A 23,109-nucleotide genomic window follows, 5' to 3' on the forward strand; every position below is an offset into this window, starting at 1 on the left:
ACTCACATCCACAGTCACACACACATTCACACAAACGCGCGCACACACACACACACACAAACTCATGCACTCACGCACACACACATACATGCTTTCAGAGACATAAACACGTGTCAACACACACACTCCTCAGTGTCCCTCTGCTAACTGGAGTAGAGACACACACATGCGCGGACACACATGCATACACACACACACGTGTGCATACACACTCGAACGCATGCACACACACACATATATATAAAATATATATATATATATATATACACACACATTCTTATGTACACATGCACACACACACTCAATCACACACTGACACACACATATAAACACAAACACTCATATACACCTAGACCCCCACACACCCACACCTACACACACACACACACACACACACATATACACACACACTCATATACACATACACACACACTCAGTCACACACTCACACATATATACACACAGTCATATGCACCTAGACACACTCACACACACTCGCACACCTACACACACTCTCACACTCCCAGTCACACACACACACCCTCTCTCTCTCACATACAGTCCATCACACACACCCTTTCTCTCTCAGTCATGCACACGCACTCACAAATACATACACTCATGTTTACTCATGCACACACACTCACACACCTACGCACGCACACTCTCTCACACCCAGTCACTCACACACACCTATACACGGACACACACAATCTCACGCGCACACACAAACGCGCATGCAAAAATACACATGCTCATACCCATGTGCACACACACACACACTATTTCTCTCACTCACACACTCACATACAGTATACAGACACACACATTCGCAAACGCATGCACACACACACACACTCATGCACTCACGCACAAACACAAACATGTGAACACACGCACATTCTCATTCCCATACGCCCGCACGCACACACACACATGTATAAACACACACATTCTCTTACCCATACGCACACATACACACATACTCATGCACTCACACATACATACACATACATGCGTGCACACATCATATACACATGTATACACAAACATTCTCATACCCATACATACACACACACACACATGTATAAACACACACACATTCACAAAGGCACTCTCACGCACACACACATACACATACATACACTCATTCTCTTGCACGCACACACACTCAAATACAGAGTCACACACACATTCACACAAACGCATGCACACACACTTTCTCTTACCCATACACACACGCACCCGTGTGCACACACACATACTCATGCACTCAATCATACTCTCACACATGCACACACACATACATGCGTGCACACACACACACATTCTCTTACCCATACACACACACAACCCGGGCATACACATACTCATGCACTCACACACATACACACACATGTTCACATCCACAGTCACTCCCACAAACGTAAGCATGCATGCACACACATTCACAAATTCACACACACAAACACACTCTCACACAATCACGCACACACACACACACACATCGACACACTTGCAACCTTCCTTGACCAATGCCTTACCAGTGCAATTTCAACTGTGCCCAATATTATATATATATATATATATATATATATATATATATATATATATATAAAATAACCTCAGTACAGCCTAATCCCTGTACATAAGAGTATGATCTTTTAGCAGGTTCAGGTTAAGCACTTGCTGTCTAAATGTGATTTTTACATTTTAATACATTTATATTGCAAATGTTCAAGGTGTGTTAATGTACTTTTGATTATTAAAACATTAATATAACATTGAGAGTAATAATGCCAAAAGATGGCAGGGTAAAATGTTTTTGAAGTAATAATTCTATCTCCTGTATCTGCATCTTTTTTAAAAGAAGCCAGTGGCAAACTCCTCCACTTAAATGTGGGGCGACATAGCTCAGGAGGTAAGAACGATTGTCTGGCAGTCGGAGGGTTGCCCGTTCAAAACCCCGCCCCTGGCATGTCGAAGTGTCCTTGAGCAAGACACCTAACCCCTAACCCCTAACTGCTCTGGCGAATGAGAGGCATCAATTGTAAAGCGCTTTGGATAAAAAGCGCTATATAAATGCAGTCCATTTACCATTTAAATGTGCATTCTACTAGTTTTTACAGTTGCTTTCATTCATTTTCACAAGAGTTCCAATGTGCAATTTTTGTGGGCAAATGCAGCTGACAGGGAGAAAAATGAAGAATGCAGAATGATCACTGCAGTGTACTTATTTCCTTTCATTACTGTAAACAATGATGGATTGAGTTTCCTTATTAATTCTGTTAGGATTGGTTTTTTTCCTTTAATTTTTCTGTATTTTCAGACAATAATATGCAATGATTAAACCTGAATTATAAAAATATGTTATGTTTGGGCTCAATATGAGTAGATCAGCATGGGGCTAAAATCTGCAGTTGAAGAAATGACATTCATCTACAGTAGTGGAAATAAAATCCATTATAAGAGAAGTTGTGTAGTGTCTGATGAATGCTTGCTTCTGTTACTATAGTGTAACCACAACTCAATACATTTTGAAAAGTCACTGCTTGTCTATTGAGCTGGTATGTTTGTTACCTCTCAAAGAAATGGTTTTCCTGTAGGTTTGAACCTGGATCTGCTGCACATCAGTTGAATGGATTAGACCACTAAGCCAAAACCAGGGCAGAAGTGTGGTTTGCATGACATCCAGTCTCTGAGATGTTCCTGAGACCCTACAGTTTTTCTCATTTTTTCAGATGCATTTCTGATATCTGCAGTCACACATTACAAATGCATTACAGTATGTTATGATTGCTTTGGCTCAGTGTGGAAAACTCCATTTTCCAAACTGGCCTTATATAAAGACATGGTCCACTCGGGCGAAGATGGTGCTCCTTATATGGAGACGTGTTCTACTCAGGCGAAGGTGGTGCTCCTTATATGGAGACGTGTTCTACTCGGGCGAAGGTGGTGCTCCTTATATGGAGACGTGGTCCACTCGGGTGAAGGTGGTGCTCCTTATATGGAGACATGGTCTACTCGGGCGAAGGTGGTGCTCCTTATATGGAGATGTGGTCCACTCGGGTGAAGGTGGTGCTCCTCATGGAGCTCACCCTCCCATGGGAGGAGGGGGCAGAAGCAGCCTATGAGCGAAAACGCCTGAAGTACTCCAACCTGGCAGCGAAGTGTGAGAATGTAAGGAGTGTAAGGAGGTCGGTTAGAGAGCGACAGTATATCCAGTGGAGGTGGGACACTGGGGGTTCACCCGCCAGTCAGTGCTCTACCTTCTGGAGAACACGGGCATGGCAGGGGCAAGGCTGAGGAGGGCAGCTAGAGGGCTGGCCGAGGAAGCAGAGAAGGGGGGCTGGCTCAGAGAGAGGGGGGAGAGTCGGCAAACACCCACTGCATCCAAAACAACAGCAGAGGGTGGCAGCTGGCCTTCTGGATCAGTTTGAGCCTCTTTGTGTCCCTGGAGTAGAGGCTCCCAGCCCAGCACACACAGGTGTAGAACAGGACACCGGCCACAATGATCTGGTAGAACATGGCCAGCATCCTGCTACACACACCGAAGGAGTGTAGCCTCCCCAGAAAGAAAAGAGCCTTCAGTCTAGTAGGGCCTCCAAAGACACAGACCACAATATCAAACCATCTATCTATATGATCAGGTGAACATGGTATATATGTGTTTGTGTGTGTGTTTGTGAGCGTGTGTGTGCATGTTGTGCATGTGCGTGCGTGTGTGTGTATTGATGCGCTGTGTACGTGCTCTGTGTGTACAATAAAAATGAGCATCTTCAGTGCATCAACCAGTGCAGTGTTTCTTTGAAATTACACCCCCATCCTCATGCTAAATGGAATTGAATAAAACCATTATGTGCCGTGGCAGGAGCTTGAAATAGTCGAAAATATCAGAGTATTTACTTTTGCTATCAGACCTGTGGGCTGTATTGGAATACTGGAAACACAAAGTGGATGCTTTCCGCCATCCGGTGGTCTTGTGACGCTACTACAAGGGACTGAACTCCAGAGGGTGAGACTCAAGGCAGAAGTTGGGAGTTTCTAAAACGTTTACTGCTTACTCCGGTTCCCTCTGTCTAATAGAACATTTTTTGTAAAGACCTGAAACTAGGCCCTAATATAGGAAATCAGAATGGGGGAAAATATTTTTCATGGCACTGTACATGAGGTACACAGGTTTCCTTTAACAGGCTTTAATATAAGGGGCACCAGGGAGACACATACTACACAGCCTGCAGAGGAATTCTCAGAAGTTTTCTAATGCCACACACCAGTATGGATTATATTATCTTAACAGGAGCGAGCTTGTCTGAGTAACCTTTTCCCTGTTGTAATTACAGCAAACACCCATGTGATAGAGCCACAGTCATGACATGACCTTATGTTTAGTCTTAAGGCTTTCCTTTAAAAAAAAAAATCAGCTTTGGTATGATAACAAGCCTACACATTAATGGATTATTTTACTCTGCTTGGATGAGAAAAATAAACATTTACCACATTTCAGCTTGTGCGCATGTATATTTTGTAATGGAATAGAGCACAAAAGCTGTTTTTCATGCCGGAGGAAGACCTTTCATAAGCAGCTCTGACATGCATTACATTACATTACATTACTGGCATTTGGCAGACGCTCTTATCCAGAGCGACGTAAAACAACGTGTATAACCATAACCAGGAACAAGTATGACGAACCCCCTAGAGAGAAGTACCAGTCCAAGTGCAGGGAACAACCGCATAGTTCAACTTAGACCCTGAAGGTTAAACTGATTAACACTAAACAACGAGAACGGCAGCAACGCAGTCTATGGACTATGACAGTTAATGCACCTAAGTCACCTACGAAACAGCTGCCTAGTTACAACCCTAAGCTTACAGTCATTTACAGGGGGGTAGGGAGGGATGGGGAGAGGTGCAGCCTGAAGAGGTGAGTCATATGAGCGCCCAAGGGGGGTCGCTAGAGAGCGATGAAACGCAGATCCCTGTCTGACTGAACCCTCCCGTACCCTGGGCAACACAGGCACCAATTGTGCGTCGCCCTGTGGAGCTATCGGCCACAGTCGGCACTGGCACGGTCCGAATTCGACCCAAGGTCGTGAGGCTCATCCATGCACCTCAGCGTGGGGCCTTAACTAAATGAGCCATCCAGCAGCCCCAAGCCTAATTTCAATAAAATGACACCTTACCAGCATCTTGTTGTGTTTCTGTTGTCACTTCACTTTTTAGTTGACTGCTTTTAGTTGATCTGCTTTTCTCCTGCACAATCTTTGTTTCGGTTTTGTAGTATGGGCGTGGTTTTCTCTTTCTCTCTCTCTCCCCTCAGCTGATCACTCTCACCTGTTCTGGCCGCATTCTCACGCACTGGCTAATCACTCATTTCATTCACCTGTTCCCTGTTTGCATGCTCACGCTCCGTTCAATTATCTCTCATTTCACTCACCTGGTTCTTTTGGTATATATTCTCTGTTTCTCAGATTGTGCCTCCTGTTTACAGTGCCTTTCCAGCGTTTACCTCTCATTAGTCTGACTCAGGTTTTGATCTTGCCTGTTTACCCGACCACCGATTTTTTGCCTGCTGACTTTGTTTTGCTGATTCCTGTTCTGACCTCCGCCTGTTTAACGACTTTGATTTTTGCCCCGGTGGATTTTTCTGGTTTTTTATCTTTGCACGAACTGACCACGAGACTGCCTGCTGTATTGTGTACCTTTGAATTAAACATCTCCTTCGGGAGTTTCGACACTCAGTTGTACAAGTCTGCATTTGGGTCCACCACACCCCGACCCGTGACAGAACAATCTGGCCAGTATGGACCGAGCGGACCCAGAGCACCTGCGCAACGCCCTCGCCAGCCAAGGCAGCACTCGTGGGACGGCACGAGCAAGCCCTCCATGAGATCCGGTATTCGCTGACAGCACTCGCTGGTCAGATGCAGCAGCTGACCACCCGCCTCCCGGCTCCCGCTCCCGAAGCCCCGAGGGCTCCTCCCGACCCGGTCCAGCTCTACACCCACGCAGCCCTCCTGCCCAGGGAGCCGCACATTCCTGCTCCGGAGCGCTACGCTGGAGACTTGGGGAAGTGCGAGGCGTTTCTAATGCAGTGTTCGCTCGACCTTCTACCAGCAACCCACCACTTACAACAACGATGGGAAAAAGATTTCTTGCATCGTGGGGCTGCTGAAAGGATCTGCATTAGACTGGGCCACAGCAGTTTGGGAGAGCCAACCTCCTACAAACTTCACCTGCTCCAGTTTTGTTGCAGAAATGCGAGAAGTCTCTGATCGCCCCGTTTGCGGGAGAGACTATAATCCACGCCTGCTGTCGATGCGCCAGGGCACGCGCAGCGCGGCGGCATTTTCAGCTGAGTTCCGGACTATTGCTGCGGAATCAGGATGGAACGACACTGCGCTCCAGGGGGTCTTCAGAGACGGGTTGTCCGAGGCTTTGAAGGATGAACTGGCTGCAAGAGACGATCCCGACAACCTCGATGCCCTGATCGCGCTGCTGGCCATCAAGCTGGACAACCGCCTCCGTGAGCGCCGCAGAGAGACGGCCAGACGCCAACCCTCAGCGAGCCCTTCAGCGGCCAGACGGCCAGACGCCAACCCTCAGGGAGCCCTTCAGCAGCCAGACGGCCAGACGCCAACCCTCAGCGAGCCCTTCAGCGGCCAGACGGCCAGACGCCAACCCTCAGCGAGCCCTTCAGCGAGATTCAGTTCCAGTCCCGGTCCCGGCATCAGTGTACCCCCGAGTCCGACCGTGCCCCGCACGCCCAGCGAGGAGCCAGTGCAGCTCGGAAGAGCCCACCTCACGCAAACGGAGCGTATGCGGCGAATCAGGACGGGACTTCGCATCTACTGTGGCACAGCCGGTCACGTATTATCCTCCTGTCCTATTCGGCCAAAAGATATTACAGTGGGGACCCTGGTGTGCCGTACCACTTCCCCTCCTACCGCCCAGTCTAGCCCACTGCTCGATGCCACACTGGTTCAGGACCAACAACCCCTCAGGCTACAGGCGTTGGTCGACTCTGGCGCCGACAAGAATTTCTTGGACGCCGAACTGGTCGCTCATTTTTGGCCTGCCGACTTTGTTTTGCTGATTCCTGTTGCCTTCCGATTCTGTACTTTTGCCCCGGTGGATTTTTCTGGTTTTTGATCTTTGCACGAACTGACTACGAGACTGCCTGCTGCATCGTGTACCTTTTGAAGGTACGCAATTGTCCAAGTCTGCATTTGGGTCCACCACACTGCAACCCGTGACACATCTATAAGAAATGCTAACTACCATACAAAATGCCAAATAATCTCTGAATTGATAGGAACCACTCAAAGCAGGTACATGAGGCAGACAGGAAATCATCAGGTCAGACGACATGTTCCCACTGTAACAGAATTTAGTACAATATGCACCAGGGAAATACCCACTACACAGCATGCAGGGGCATTCTCCAAAGACTCACTAAGTTATCTCAGTCTTGATAGTAGTTTATAAGCATCACACCGCATATGGTCACATCTCACAGGCATGAAGGCTCTGTCTGTGGTCACACACGCCTGTTACATCAGTAATTAGGCATCTCAGCACACAACACAACAGCACACTATAGTGCCTGGGACGGGGGCGGTATATCACCATGGTGGGTGCCAGAGCGTTTCGGGTCCTCTCAGGAGTGCACTCGGGACGGCCCCGAGCTGCATTCCATCCTCCCCGTAGCTCTCCATCGCTCCTCTCCCTCATCGCCACGGTAACTGGGAATGTGGAGACTGGGACAAGACTGCAGGCCTAGGCAGAAGTGGCCAGGAGTACATACAGAAATACGGAAACATACACTTCCCTTCACTACCTTAAGCCTCCAAGCAGCTGTACACCACAGAACACAGTCTGAAGTGCATTAATCACTGCAGGTTTGCCACTGAATCTACAGGAACTGAGGCAGAGCAGTGAAAGAATGGGCAGTGATTCACTATGTGCGCTCATATAGACATGAAAACTGTTTCTCTGATCGATCAAACATTGTATGAAATATTTGTAAAACATTTTAGTTTACAGCCATATCCGCTGCAATTACTAAGGCATAAGTACACTTATGTAGTTGTGGAAATGACTGAGTTTTGGTCTGATGGGCACTTCCTCGCTTGAACCAGAATCCACCGTTTGGGCTGTTCACAAAGGCCGATAACAGAATAAGCACAGCAAGTACACGAAGCAGTAATGTTCTGAGAGTTCTGAGAGCTAGCCTTGTAATCACTTGTCACTAGATGGGTTACAGTAGCTTTCTCTGGTCAGAGCGTCACAGGCATCAGCATGAAGGTTGGCTTTGTCTGTATTACTGTTGCTCTACGAGTATCATCAAATTGTCATTGTTGTAGACATCATAAATGGTTGCATGCTTTCAGCAAGAACAGGGACCCTGATGTTTCTTATTTTTAAGAGACCTTCTATGTTGTGTAAAATTATAGATTCAGTGTTGGCTTCTTTTTTTTTGTACCTAAACAATTTTTATAAGGAAAATATAACAAAAGCAAATGAGGAAGCATCCATTGAAAGGCAAATCAACACTCAAGAGAAGCAAAAATCATCTTTTTAAAAAATGAAAAAAAACAAGCAAACAAAAAATAGAATAATAATAATAACAGCATTGCTACTTTAAAAAAGAAAAAACAACAACAAGGATTGAGAGCGAGAAAAAAAAGATCATTTAAAGAAAAGTAGATAAATGGGATGGAATTGAGAGGTAAAGTTGTATGGAGGGATTGTGGAGTGTGTGGTGTATGCGGATTTGTGTGTATGTATGTGTGTGTGTCATATGTAGGACTGAATATGTAGGAAGAACTCAGATGGCATGACAAGAGAAAGTGGGAATTTGTTGTGAGCTTATCTGGGTATATTGGGCCAGGGAAAAATAAAGTAAAAAAAGAGAAGGTGAAACTGTAATGAACATGAAAGGTGAGTATGTATGCATCAAGTTCGACTGTGTGTAAGTGTGTAATGTGTATGAGAGAGAGAGAGAAGAGGGGGGGGGGGGATTTTGGCTAACCGGTTCATTTTGGTTGGATTATAAATTTCGATTACTAATGAATGGTTCCCAGTTTTCTCTGAATTGTGAGATTTGATTGTGGCTAGAAGCTAATGTTTTTTCTAATGATATGTATTCTGTGAGAAGGTTCAACCATTGCACAGTATTTACGGTATTTCTTGTTTTCCAATGTACTAGAATAGTTTTCTTGGCGACAGTTAGGGCAGTGAGTATGGGCCTGGTGTTCTTGGTTGTTGAATTGATTGCGGATATGTCTCCAAGTAGGCAGAGGGAGGGAGATAGTGGGATACTGCAACCCAAGAAACGGGATAATGTTTTAGTGACTACGTGCCAAAAGTGTTGGATGGGTGGGCATAGCCAAGTAGGGTGGAAATAATTGTCCGGGGTGTTTAGAGTGCAGTGTGAGCATATGCCAGTGTCTGCTAGTTCCATTTTATACATCCTGTGTTGAGTAATATGTGCTCTGTGGATTACCTTGAATTGAATTAATTGTAAGTTAGAGTTGTCAGTCATTGTGAATGTGTTGGTGCATATTTGTTGCCAGAAGTCGGCGCTGGGAGAAATGGGCAAATCTACTTCCCATCCTGTAATGGGGAGGTGTATTGTAGAGTCCATATGTGTTAGTAGTTTGTATAGTTTAGAAAGAATTTTCTTCGGAGATGTTATTTTGTCGATTTCTGTTATTAATAATGGTGGCTGAAAGTCATTCAGCGTTATATTGACTTCAGATTTCAGGACAGATTTTAGCTGAAGATATTGAAGGTATTGGTCTCTCCCAACGCCATATCTCTGGATTAGATCTTTAAAAGTGATTAAAGTGTTCTCTTGAAAAATGTGGTGGAGATGTGTAATGCCTTTTTGTTTCCATGTGGTGAAATTCAGTAGAGTTTTGTTGAGCTGGAAGTCAGGGTTATGCCAGATTGGGGTGTATTTGCAGGGTGTCAAAGTGGGGTTTGTGATTTTGTTGATTTTCCACCAAGCTTTCAGAGTTGTAGAAATTACAGTGTTCTTAAAGCAGGTGTGGTGTTTTATGTTTATATTGAGGAATGGTAGGTCAGGTGGTGAGATTTCCCTGCATGCTTCTTGTTCGATATCAATACATGAGTTATTTTGTTGGGTGGGGTGAGTCAGTTTATAGATGTATAGCAATTGGTTGGCCAAGTAGTAATTATGGTGCATTGAGTCCTCCTTGATTTTTATTTTTTTGAAGAGTACCTAATTTGATTCTGGCTTTTTTATTTTTCCAGTAGAATTTGGTTATTATTGAATCTAGGGAGTTGACCCAGTTGGTGGTGGGTTGGTTTGGGATCATAGTAAACAGATTTGATTTTTGGTTAAATTGACATTTTGATGGTTGCTATTCTCCCAATTAAAGTGGTAGGTTCATCCATCGTTGTAGATCATCTTCTATTGTTTTTATTAATGGGTTAAAGTTGAGATGGAATAACTCCGACAGCTTGGGGGAAATGTTGACGCCTAAATACCTGATATTTCCAGTGGGGGGGGGGGGGGGGGTCGATTCCTGTGTTGCAGCATTCCAATCATCTCCTTCTAAGGGTAAAATTATAGATTTTGTCCAATTTATCGAGTAGTCAGATATTTTTGAGAATGTTTTGATGATTAATGGTTTCGTGTAGGGAATTTTTAGGATCTTGTAGTATAACATCACATCATCTGTGTAAAGGCTGATCTTGTGTTATGAGTTATAATTCCCTTGATATTTTCATTTTGTCTGATTGCTGCGGCAAGAGGTTCTATGAAAAAAGTGAATAGAGAGGGAGAGAGTGGACATCCTTGCCTATTCCCCCTGTGTAGTGTGAAACTCTGTGATGTTATTCCATTCGTGGTGACTGTAGCCATGGGTGAGGTGTAAAGTATTTTTATCCAGTGAATAAATGATTCTCCGAAACCAAATTTTTGTAATGTTGCAAATAGAAATGTCCAGTTAACTCTATCGAAGGCTTTCTCTGCATCCAGTGAGGTCATTATTGCTTTTAAACTGTGTTGACTGATGACATTAATTAAATTAAATAGTCTGCACATATTGTTTGATGAATGTCGTCCTTTGATGAATCCAGTTTGGTCGTGATGAATTATGATTTGGGTGACTGTTTCAATTCTGGTGGCTAAAGCTTTGCTAATTATGTTGATGTCAGTATTGATAAGTGATAGGGGACGATAGCTGGAGGGTAGGGTTGGGTCTTTGCCAGGCCTAAGCAATACTGAGATCAACGCAGTGTTCATATGCGAGGGAATTTTGGAGTTATGTTTTATTTCAAGTGCCATTCTGATAGAGAAATTGTTTACCAAAAATGTTTAAAGAATTCAGTGGGGAAGCCATCAGGTCCTGGAGCTTTATTGTTGGGCATCTGGGTCAGTGCTTTATGAAATTCAGTTGGTGTTAATGGTTCAGTGCTTGTGCATGTTCTTTGGATAGTTGTGGTAGATTTATTTTATTCAAGAAGGAATTGATGTCTGCTGAACTTGGGTCGATGTCTGAGTAAGGTTCTCAACATACATCTAACTTTTCACATGTTGGATTTATGCTACAAATTCATACCGGAGTCAAAGCAGTGTAAATGATTTGGCAGACAATGCCCATTAGGAACACAAGCCCAGATCCAGATCAAATGAAGACTTGAAGCAGTAAACGATACCACTACCGGGATTTGAACCCTCAACCAAAGGACTGAGAGACAAACAGTTTACAACTGAGCTATTTGGGAAGGCATGTTCCAGTGCATGTTTGGACACACAATAATAATACTCAAGGCCTTGAAATTTTGACACATAGGCTAGATAATGAGGTAACTTTTCATTATACAGCCTTGGTACTTGGGTTACATATGTACTTTTTGTGCAATTTGATGCAAATTAGAGATTGGAGATTTGGCACTGGAAATTGGTGATTTATATTTGAAAGTTCCTGGTCATTCCGGTCATTGGAGAATGGGAAAAGGAGCAACAACATTGGCAATTGACAATATTTGAAAAAAATCATATGCTTTTCAAAAAAAAAAAACTGGCTACAGTAAGCTCACTGATCACTGTCTGAGGTCATTAACTACCTTCACCAACGCGGTCTCTGTGCTATAATTTGAGCGAAAACCAGGGTCATAATCAAATGGCCCTATTATGGACCTGCCCACATCCTGGTCTATATCTCCACCCAGTCACATGTTCTGGTTGATGTACCTGACGAAGACCTTTGAGGGCGAAACGTTGTACCATTATATCACTTTGGGAGCAGAAAAAACAGTGTGCGGATACACTCTCTCTTCTTACTATTATTATCAGTTACTCATAGAAAACAGTACATTAAGAAATATCTCAGCAAAAACACGTTTTCAACATACAAAAATGCCAAGATACTCACCCATACAAAGCACTGTCTATAAGCCTATAATTAAAACGTGCAAAATCTAGGCCTTTGAAAGTTTTTTGACAATACTTTTGATATAAAAAAGGGGTGGGGTGGGAATGAATGAATACATATAATGGCAAATATGTTGCCCTATTAAAACAATTTTTTAATCTTACAAAACTATCCAGACATATGTTTTCCCAATTAATGTACTGTATGTCCGTGGGTTGCATAAAGTTTAGCACAATTGTACTATTTATTTTACAATGTAAAAATCATATTGGTGAATAACAATAATAATAATTTTATTCCAAACAGCACCCAAAGCACTGGATGTAGACAATTGTTCAGACATAGCGTCGCCATTTTCACGATTTCAGGTGTAACAGCTGAATAGCTAAATTTCCGTGATTGGCGTTTCACTTTCATGTAACACAAACTTTGAATGACAACATTCTCAACATAGAATGAGACCATCTAACTGCTCATGATATTAGCTCTTCAACAACACCAAACATGACTTTACTGCATATTAGATTGTTACAACCCCTGGCTCTCAGGTTGCAACAAAGAATGGGGGACACATGAAACCATTAAATAATCAAATAATTTATTAACAAAGGTAATGAAATGAACTACATCAACTATGTTATGTATATGAGCGTCAGTAGAATCAATGGTGTAAGTGAGTGTGGGTGTGTAGAATATGTTGTGTGTGTTGCAAGGAGTGAACCCAAACAATAAACAAACTAAGTGTGCAGCGGACTGGAGAGAGACCGCACTGGGAACTGGCAGCAGCCTTTATGCTGGAGGCCACGCCCAGATCCAGGTGTACGCCCTCAGCTCTGATGAGCCGCCTCCCAAACTAGAATGACAATGTAGAACAGAAGTGAACAGAAACAACCCAAAAGGGGGCGGGTCGTCACACCCCCTCCCATAAGACAGAATTTTTTCCAGAAATCCGAAAATACAAATAGCCTAATGAAATATAAATAGAAAATGCGCATAAATTAACACCTGATTCCGCTGTCCATCCTCTGGCTGCCACTCTCCCTCCACCTTCAGCAACCCAGTAGGCCTTCCTAGGAAGCAATTTAAGGAAATAGGAGAGGGCAACAAGAGGAGGACAAAAGAAAACATGTTACTAGGGGCAAGGAGCCCGAGACAGGGCGTCAGCGATGGTATTTGCTGAGCCCTTGATGTGGCGAATATCCAGGCAATAACATTGCAGAAACAGTGACCAACGGATTAGCCGTTGATTTGGGCACTGTAGAGAGTTCAAAAATGTTAAGGGGTTGTGGTCTGTATAAACCACTATGGGCACACTTGAACCCACATAAACATCAAAATGTTGCAAGGCCCAAACAAGCGCAAGTGCCTCCTTTTCAACCACGGAGTAGTTTAACTGATACGAGTTGAACTTGCGAGAAAAGCTGACGGGATGATCAATCCCATGTACATCTGACTGCAGGAGGACAGCACCAGCACCCACGTTGCTGGCATCCACCTGCAGTGTGAAAGGCTGATGAAGCTGAGGAGCAGCTAACACCGGCTCTGAACACAGAATTGACTTGACATTCTCAAAGGCCGATCGACAGCTAGGCGACCAAACAAACTGAGCTTTGCCTTTAAGCAGGTCTGTGAGCGGGACAGCGACAGTGGAGAAATTGCGGCAAAAACTACGATAGTAGCCCACAAGGCCAAGGAAACGCATCAACTCCTTCGTGGTAGGAGGAGGGTAACTGCTGGATGGCCCATATTTTAGCCTGTACCGGTCGCACCTGACCTCGCCCGACTACTTTACCAAGGTATGTCACAGTCGCTTTGGCAAACTCACACTTAGCCAAATTGACTGTGAGGCGCACCTCCGCAAACCTGTCAAATAGCGCACGGATTCGTTTGAGGTGCGAGTCCCACGAGTCACTGTGGGCCACTGCATCGTCCAAATACACCGCGCAACCCTTCGAGACCAGAAATGACACGGTTCATGAGGCGCTGAAAGGTCGCTGGCACGTTTCGCAAGCCAAAACACATAACTGTATATGAATACAGACCAGAGGGGGTGATGAAGGACGATATTTCTTGCGCTCTTGCCGTCAAGGGCACCTGCCAGTAACCTTTTAGCAGATCGAATTTGCTAACAAACTTAGCGGAGCCAACTTGGTCTATACAGTCCTCCATTCGAGGAAGAGGGTACGAGTCAGGTTTGGTGACATTGTTAACCTTTCGGAGGTCAGTACAAAATCTATATGTTTTATCCACTTTATCCACCAACAAACACGGTGAGGCCCAGCTGGACGACGAGGGAACTGCAATATTGTTATCCAACATGTACTTTCTCAGAGTAACGTTTTACGTCTCTCTGATGAAACACGATAAAAACGCTGCCTGATTGGTTGAGCGTCTCCAACATCTATATTGTGCTCATGTATGTATGTGGCTATGTAGCCAGGGACTGAATCTTTGAACTGTTCAAGCACAATAAGATCAGCCAGGTCCTCAAATGTTTCCACCTCCAAAGCAGCGCACCACCGATTAAAATGAGTAGCCAGGTCCCTAGCAAACTCACCATGCGTCTGCTTTTCTACCTTTCTCCACGACCTGAACCGCTGTCGGTAAGCCTCTGGTACCAGTTCATACGCCCTTAACACAGCAGACTTCACCTTCACATAGCTACAACCATCAGCTGAACTGAGAGCAGCACGCCTCCTGTGCCTTACCCGTCAAGACGCACTGCAGTAACAAAGTGCGATCAGCGTCAGGCCACCCCCTTGAGTCCGCAACACGCTCAAACAGAGAGAAGAAAGTGTCTGGATCTTGTTCACTGAACTGCGGCAGAAGACGCAAGTTACGAACATCAAACAGGTGTGGAGAAGCACCAGGAGAAGCAGCACAATCCCCGCTTAGATCCCCTGCCATTTTACCTTGCCTAATTAAATCCAATTTGAAATGCTGTAACTCCAGTTTGGCTTTCTCCAGTTCTAACTCGGCGTGACGCTTTGATTGGTCACGTTCCAGCTGTAACAAGAGCAACTCTTTCTGCTGTTCAAAAGTGAAGTTACCACCTACGGATGACTGGAGAAGCTGACCAGGGCTCTTATCTAACTTTCCTGACAAGACCCCCATATCCCATAAATTGGATTTCAACATAGCCTTAACGTTATCTTTACTAAGCCTTTTATCCCCAATATCAAGCGAGTAATGTTCCGCAATCTTAAGCAATTGTTCCTTGGTGCATTGCTCTAACGATTCCTCTGAGGGACAACGGATAAACTCCTCAGCATTTGCCATGCTGGACCACTCCATGCAAATTAACACAAGGACAGAGAAAACGAGAAGTGCGCAAAAAAGTATCAGAACTCCCCCACTAACTGCCTAACCATGAAGCTAACTAACTCTCCCCTAGTCTTCATGTGGCTACCGGTGACGGGTACTTATGCACCTAAAGCTCGATGGGGCGAGGGAGCGACTGGCAATCAGCAACCCTCTCAACACCACGGAAGTGCCCCTGAGACAACTGCTACTAATCACTTTCACCACAACACTACAGTTTTTAATCCGACGTACCCCAAAGGAGACACGCCGCTATTCCTAACAGGGAAAGAATTCTGAAACTTAATTGCACACAGGTGGCAGCCCCTACATACCTTGGTCAATTTTGCATATAACACAATACTCCTAGCAACAGGCTCTCCCCACTACACACACGGCGCACAAACAATAATCCAATTTAGGACATACAGACCTTAACAAAATCAGTGTCCCCCAAACAAATAGCGCAACTTAACCCAAAATGACTATACAGCCAAACAAATGAAAAGCCAATATACTTACCAGCCTACGCTTCCAATAGAACTCATGAGGCTGAAAGTGACCAAACAGCACTATCAATTAAACCAATACAACAAATTAACAAATTACAAAGAAATGCTTACCCAAATTTAGAAATGAATTTAAAGGACGAGCCCCCATGTTGTTACAACCCCTGGCTCTCAGGTTGGGGGACACATGAAACCATTAAATAATCAAATAATTTATTAACAAAGGTCAAGAAAAGAACTACATCAACTATGTTATGTATATGAGCGTCAGTAGAATCAATGGTGTAAGTGAGTGTGGGTGTGTAGAATATGTTGTGTGTGTTGCAAGGAGTGAACCCAAACAATAACCAAACTAATTAAGTATGCAGCGGACTGGAGAGAGAGGCCACACTGGGAACTGGCAGCAGCCTTTATGCTGGAGGCCACGCCCAGATCCAGGTGTACGCCCTCAGCTCTGATGAGCCGCCTCCCAACCTAGAATGACAATGTAGAACAGAAGTGAACAGAAACAACCCAAAAGGGGGCGGGTCGTCACATGCTATTTAAAAAAAACAAATGGTGCTTTTCATGGAAATCTAGTGGATGTGGACACGGATGATGTGTTTGCTGTGTATTCTGCTCTGCTCCTCTGCAGGGTTACCTGTCACAGTGTGGTGCAGGTGAATTCGTCCCGCCTCCTGGAGATCAGCATGGCCTTGTACAGTGACTCATCTTACGCATACAACTACACTGGCCCTGTGGAGCTCCCTTCTGCAGAGCAGCTGTACATCCAGGTGACCCTGCACTGTGAGAACAGCCTGGCCTACAACATGAGCCTACAGCTGGAGTCCTGCTGGGCCACACAGACCGCAGACCCACAAGAGGAGAAGAAGGCTTTTTTCCTGAAGGGGGGGTGAGTTCTCTCACATTGAGGGCGGAGGAGGGGGGCGGGGTGTGGGGGTGTGGTTGAGTTCTGCGTTCCTGAGGGGGTGAGTCCTCTGTTCCTCAGGGTGATGAGTTCTCTGCTCCTGAGGGGTGGGGGGGGGGGGGGGGGGGAGTCCTCTGTTCCTGAGGAGGGGGGGGGGTGAGGGGGTGAGTCCTCTGTTCCTGAGGAGGGGGGGGTTAGTCCTTTGTTCCCAAGGGTAGAGGGTGAGTTCTCTGCTCCTGAGGGGGGGGGGGGGGGTGAGGGGGTGAGTTCTGTCTCTTGCTTTACGTTTTGTCTGTGATTTGATTGTTGTGTTGATGCTGCCTTATTGTAATCATAATTAATTAATTTCCAGTGCCTCAAGCTCTGCTGACATGTACATGTGTAGTATTTGTCTCATTAACATGTACTTTTAAAACTGTGTATGAATAAGATTTTATTGTACATGTGTGATAACAGTAGATGCCTTATAAAAAGGCTTTATTTTGGAGGCCCAAGAGTGCATCAGTGGTAGGTTGCATTTGATGCCCAGGCTGCCAGTTGAATAGCCCTATTACAGATAACATTAGGATTGCACTCTTTATACCAATAACATGAACCTGGGTAATTTAATGGCTTTTGTTTTTTTTTTTAAATGTCATTTTTATTCTTCATATTATATTTTTAGCAATTTCTGGTTTTATTTCTCTTTCTGTGTTTGGGAAATTTTGCCCTTTAATAAATTTTTCACAGTGGTAGATGGCTTATTAGGGTGACGGTAGATGGCTTATTAGGGCGACCGTAGATGGCTTATTAGGGTGACGGTAGATGGCTTATTAGGGCGACCGTAGATGGCTTATTAGGGTGATGGTAGATGGCTTATTAGGGTGACGGTAGATGGCTTATTAGGGTGACGGTAGATGGCTTATTAGGGTGACGGTAGGTGGCTTATTAGGGTGGCGGTAGATGGCTTATTAGGGTGACGGTAGATGGCTTATTAGGGTGACGGTAGGTGGCTTATTAGGGTGGCGGTAGATGGCTTATTATCCGACTTGCTCGTTGGGAGCAATTAGGGGTTAGGTGTCCGGCTCAGGGACACTTCGACACACCCAAGGGGGGGGATCAAACCGGCAACCCTCCGACTGCCAGACAAACCAAACACTCTTACCTTCTGAGCTATGTCGCCCCATAAAAAAAACATTAAACGATCAAAGTGTTAAACAATCCTGTCCTGTTTGACCTAGAGGCTATTTGGGTCTGCACAATATTTCATATTGAAGGTTTGGTATACAACATGTTGTGCATATGGTCTTGAATAACTTATTAAAATGTATAAACTTGCAGCGTGTGTGGGGAAAAAAGCCATGGCATGGTATGAACTTGTCAGATGGTGTGACTTTCTGTGATGAAACACAGAATTTACATTGGCACCTACATCATGACTCTAGCCCTAAACCAGAGTTGGCCCAATCCAAATATATGGTCTTGCTAGAATGCTCCAAATATGAAATGACAAAAGATACACTTCAGAGCAAAATGTGATATGCATAATCCTACACAAAGTATTAAACTGAAGGTCGTATGGGAAACACTAATTACATTAGTAATATTGCTCTTATTATTGCATTTTAATACCACCCAGACATTAGGCCTACATTCATGAAACATGAATCTATGATCCGAGACACAATATACAGAAGATTACGTAAATTGATCTTATAGGTGCACTATAACTGATACAATCCTCAAAATGAAATTCTGCTTCACAAACAACAGTGTTTTAACCCCAGACTCTGAAGGTGGTGCCAGAGTGCTAATGAACATGATAGCCTCACATTTTGGCTGGTATTCATACGTTGGGCCATATTCTAAATATTTTGTCGTCATATGTAGAAAGACTGCTAGCTTTAATTAGGCTACTGGCACTTGGCCCCTGTTAATTGTTCTTTGAAGCTATATTGTCATAAGAGTAAGTTGTGCTCCTAATAAATTTCAATGAGTGTGTTGGGGGATTTTGTTCAATAGGGGGTGGAGGTAAATACGGGATGCTTGGATATGTTTGAAAGGCTTTAATTAGGCACACAGCCCATTATCCTTTCAGCTGCCCAAACGACAGAACCTTCCGCTGGTACCTCCAGAGCAGTTCCCCTCAAAGGAAGAGGTTCTCTGTTCAGATGTTCACCATGTCTGACCACTCCCACATCTACCTTCACTGCCTGAGCAGAATATGCAGCCAAGATGAGAACTGCACAACGGTAACTCCCCACCGCTGCAATCTGTACACAATGGTAACTCTCCACCACTGCAATCTGTACACAATGGTAACTCCCCGCCACTGCAAACTGCACACAATGGTAACTCCCTGCTGCCACAAACTGCACCTTGGTAAATTCCCGGGAAGCCAAGCTGGGTTTTGAGTAAGTTATTACATTATTGGCTGCTACAGGGACCCAGCTGCCTCACCCTCAGGCTGGGCTTTGAGTAAGAGGGCAGACAACGATGGGTGTGTTTGAGACAGGTCAGCCAGCAGCCTGGCCTGAGAGCTTCCTGTGTTCACTGCCAGGGATGTGACAGGCCTCATCTGAGCCCCAGTCTGTCAGGACACACCCCTTTACTGACCATGCATGTGTTTACATTACACAATATTAATAAAACCTTGGGTATGCACTTATTGAACATTGCTTTGGATAAAAGCATCTGCCAAATAAATGTAAAGTCATGTAATGTTACTATCATTGATAAACAGTTAATACATTAATGGATAGACCGCAATTTAAAAAGACCATATAATACATGTTCACACTAAAACCACCAACATTGCATAAGCCAACCGTTTTGAGTGTTCAATATGTGGTGACCAAATAATAGGTATTTTTCAGTCATTCTTCTCAGTTCAATATTTATTTTTATTTAGATATTTATATTGCTCACTGTTTTTCTGATGCACGCAATTCAGTCCTCATAGGCTCTTTTCTGAAGAATGGGAACAAACCCACCTCACACTAGTTCCTCCACTTCTACTTTCTGCGTGTTGCGTAATTTATATATTAAATCTTCCGTTAGCACAAGGTTTACAGATCTTGAATGTTAGAAAATGCGGAGAATAGTTCAGCAATCATCCTACGCGTTTGTTCGCATGCTGGTTAAACATTCCCCCTGTATTTATCTGTACAGAACTGCTCTCCCAGGCAAAACCAAAAGGTGAGAAGAGATCTACCGGACAAACTCACAGCTATTCTTTCAGCAGGACCCATCTCTGCAGCAAAGAGGAAACTGACAAACTGTGAGTGGAATGCTGTGTGTGTGTGTGTGTGAGTAACTGTGAGCGTGTGTGTGTGCGTGCGTGAGTGTGTGAGTTAATGCATGATTGTGTGTTAATGATGGACTGTGAGCGTGTGAGTGAGGTAGTGAGTGACTGTGACTGTGAGTGCATACATGTGTGCATATTGTAGTTTATTATTATTTTTTCCGCTACAAAAGTAGTGGTTCTTGTAAAAGCGGTAATATTTACAATTCACAATTTGGTTACTTGGAATATGTTTTCAACTAGTGTCACATGGCTAGTTACAGCTATGGTTCAATCATATGTCACTGATGGACTGCATGCCTCAACTTGCATACGAAAAGAGAAGGGTTTGTTCTGTTTATTTAAAATAGAATAAGTAGTTAAGGGCTAGTTTGAATAGGTGGGCATTCAGATATTTGCATTAAACTGCCAAATAATGAATGACTGAATGAATCATTGCATTTATATAGCACTTTTCCACAGGGGCGCGGCCAGGGATTTTCGGCCCCATGAAAATAAATCATTCTGGGCGGGGCGGGGCGGGAGGGGGGGCTGGTAGATTCTGTGTTGTAATTGATTGTTGTTTAGACTGTTCTAGACTGAATTGGAATGTGTTGTGTGACTGATTGTTGTTTACCCTGTTCTAGACTGAATTAGAATGTGTTGTGTGACTGATTGTTTTTTTAGACTGTTCTAGACTGAATTAGAATGTGTTGTGTGACTGATTGTTGTTTAGACTGTTCTAGACTGAATTAGAATGTGGTGTTGTGATTGATTGTTGTTTAGACTGTGCTAGACTGAATTAGAATGTGTTGTGTGACTGATTGTTGTTTAGACTGTGCTAGACTGAATTAGAATGTGGTGTTGTGATTGATTGTTGTTTACCCTGTTCTAAACTGAATTTTAATGTGTGTTGTGATTGATTGTTGTTTAGACTGTGTTGTGTGTGTTGTGTGATTGTAGTAGAATGAATTAGAATGTGTTGTGTGATTGTAGTAGAATGAATTAGTATGTGTTGTGTGATTGTAGCAGAACTGATTAGAATGTGTTGAGTGATTGTAGTAGAATGAATTAGAATGTGTTGTGTGTTTGTAGTAGAATGGATTAGAATGTGTTGTGTGTGTTGTGTGATTGTAGTAGAATGAATTAGAATGTGTTGTGTGATTGTAGTAGAACGGATTAGAATGTGTTGTGTGATTGTAGTAGAACGGATTAGAATGCATTGTGTGATTGTAGTAGAATGGATTAGAATGTGTTGTGTGATTGTAGTAGAATGGATTAGAATGTGTTGTGTGTTTGTAGTAGAATGGATTAGAATGTGTTGTGTGTTTGTAGTAGAATGGATTAGAATGTGTTGTGTGATTGTAGTAGAATGAATTAGAATGTGTTGTGTGATTGTAGTAGAACGGATTAGAATGTGTTGTGTGATTGTAGTAGAACGGATTAGAATGCATTGTGTGATTGTAGTAGAATGAATTAGAATGTGCTGTGTGATTGTAGTAGAATGGATTAGAATGTGTTGTGTGATTGTAGTAGAATGAATTAGAATGTGTTGTGTGTTTGTAGTAGAATGGGTTAGAATGTGTTGTGTGATTGTAGTAGAATGAATTAGAATGTGTTTTGTGTTTGTAGTAGAATGGATTAGAATGTGTTGTGCGATTGTAGTAGAATGAATTAGAATGTGTTGTGCGATTGTAGTAGAATGGATTAGAATGCGTTGTGTGGTCATAGTAGAAGGAATTAGAATGTGTTGTGTGATTGTAGTAGAGTGGATTAGAATGGTTGCTTTTCTCACTCCTTGCAGGGCCTGGAGCCCAGATCATGCTATCAGTGGCCGGAGGATTGATTGGCCTCTTTTTTCTAACAGCACTGGGTGTGCGTGCAGCACAAGCTATAACACAGCGCAACCCCAGACATCAATAAAGTGTGTATACCTGCACTGTTTAGTCCTTCCACTCTGTGCTACTGTACAAACAGCACTGTGTCCTTATTCTCCCTGTGTAACTGTGTACAGACAGCTCTGTGTCCTTATTCTCCCTGTGCAACTTTGTACAGACAGCACTGTGTTCTTATTCTCTCTGTGCTACTGTGTACAAACAGCCCTGTGTTCTTATTCCCTTGTAACTGTGTATAGACAGCACTGTGTCCTTATTCTCTCTGTGTAAGTGTGTACAAACAGGCACTGTTTCAAACACTGCAATCTAGAGATAAGGAGGGCATCTGATTTTGGTGTCCTCCCCTCTAACTGACTCTCTGGTTGTGTTCCAACCTTTATACTCTAACTCTGGCAGTGTGCCACCATGACATAGCTGTTCAATGCGTGAAATTTTTTGGTCAAACTTGTCCGTGGTTTTACAGAAGATATTGTAGCCAATTAAGTGAACCTGCAGATGGTACATCATAATGGAGTGTATATGTTCAGTGAAAGCTGGGTAGATGTGGTGCAAAAGCAATTGTTGATAAATAAGCAAATATTAGTGAGCAAAAAAGCACAGTTCAGAAACTTGCTTCCAGTGGGGTTTGGAATCCTGTGATCCCTAGACCATGACATTGACCACTCAGCCACAAAGGGACTAGTTGTTGAGATAAGAAATGTTTTAGAGTAAAAAGATATGTCTATTTTGCATGTGTATGTGAGATTTTGATTGGATCGTGTAGGTGAAGGATTGGCTGGTGTTGGTAAAATGTCCAATGGGGAGACATTTTGTTTGTAGGCTA

At 43.7% G+C, this 23,109-nt stretch overlaps 1 protein-coding gene and 1 long non-coding RNA gene across 2 annotated transcripts in view; both read left to right on the top strand.

The window, feature by feature from the left end:
- LOC118218903 (protein NLRC3-like) overlaps nt 1-23,109 on the top strand; it is a gene marked incomplete at its 3' end in the record, with an annotated part of 237,255 nt that overhangs the window by 191,212 nt on the left and 22,934 nt on the right. The gene's annotated exons all lie outside the window — the stretch shown is intronic.
- LOC118218957 lies at nt 16,869-22,330 on the top strand. Its single transcript, XR_004763600.1, has 3 exons — nt 16,869-17,114; nt 20,280-20,388; nt 22,196-22,330. It is a non-coding gene; the product is annotated as an uncharacterized LOC118218957 (long non-coding RNA).

Source organism: Anguilla anguilla, chromosome 19 (assembly GCF_013347855.1).
Source record: "Anguilla anguilla isolate fAngAng1 chromosome 19, fAngAng1.pri, whole genome shotgun sequence".
NCBI classification, from domain to species: Eukaryota; Metazoa; Chordata; class Actinopteri; order Anguilliformes; family Anguillidae; genus Anguilla; species Anguilla anguilla.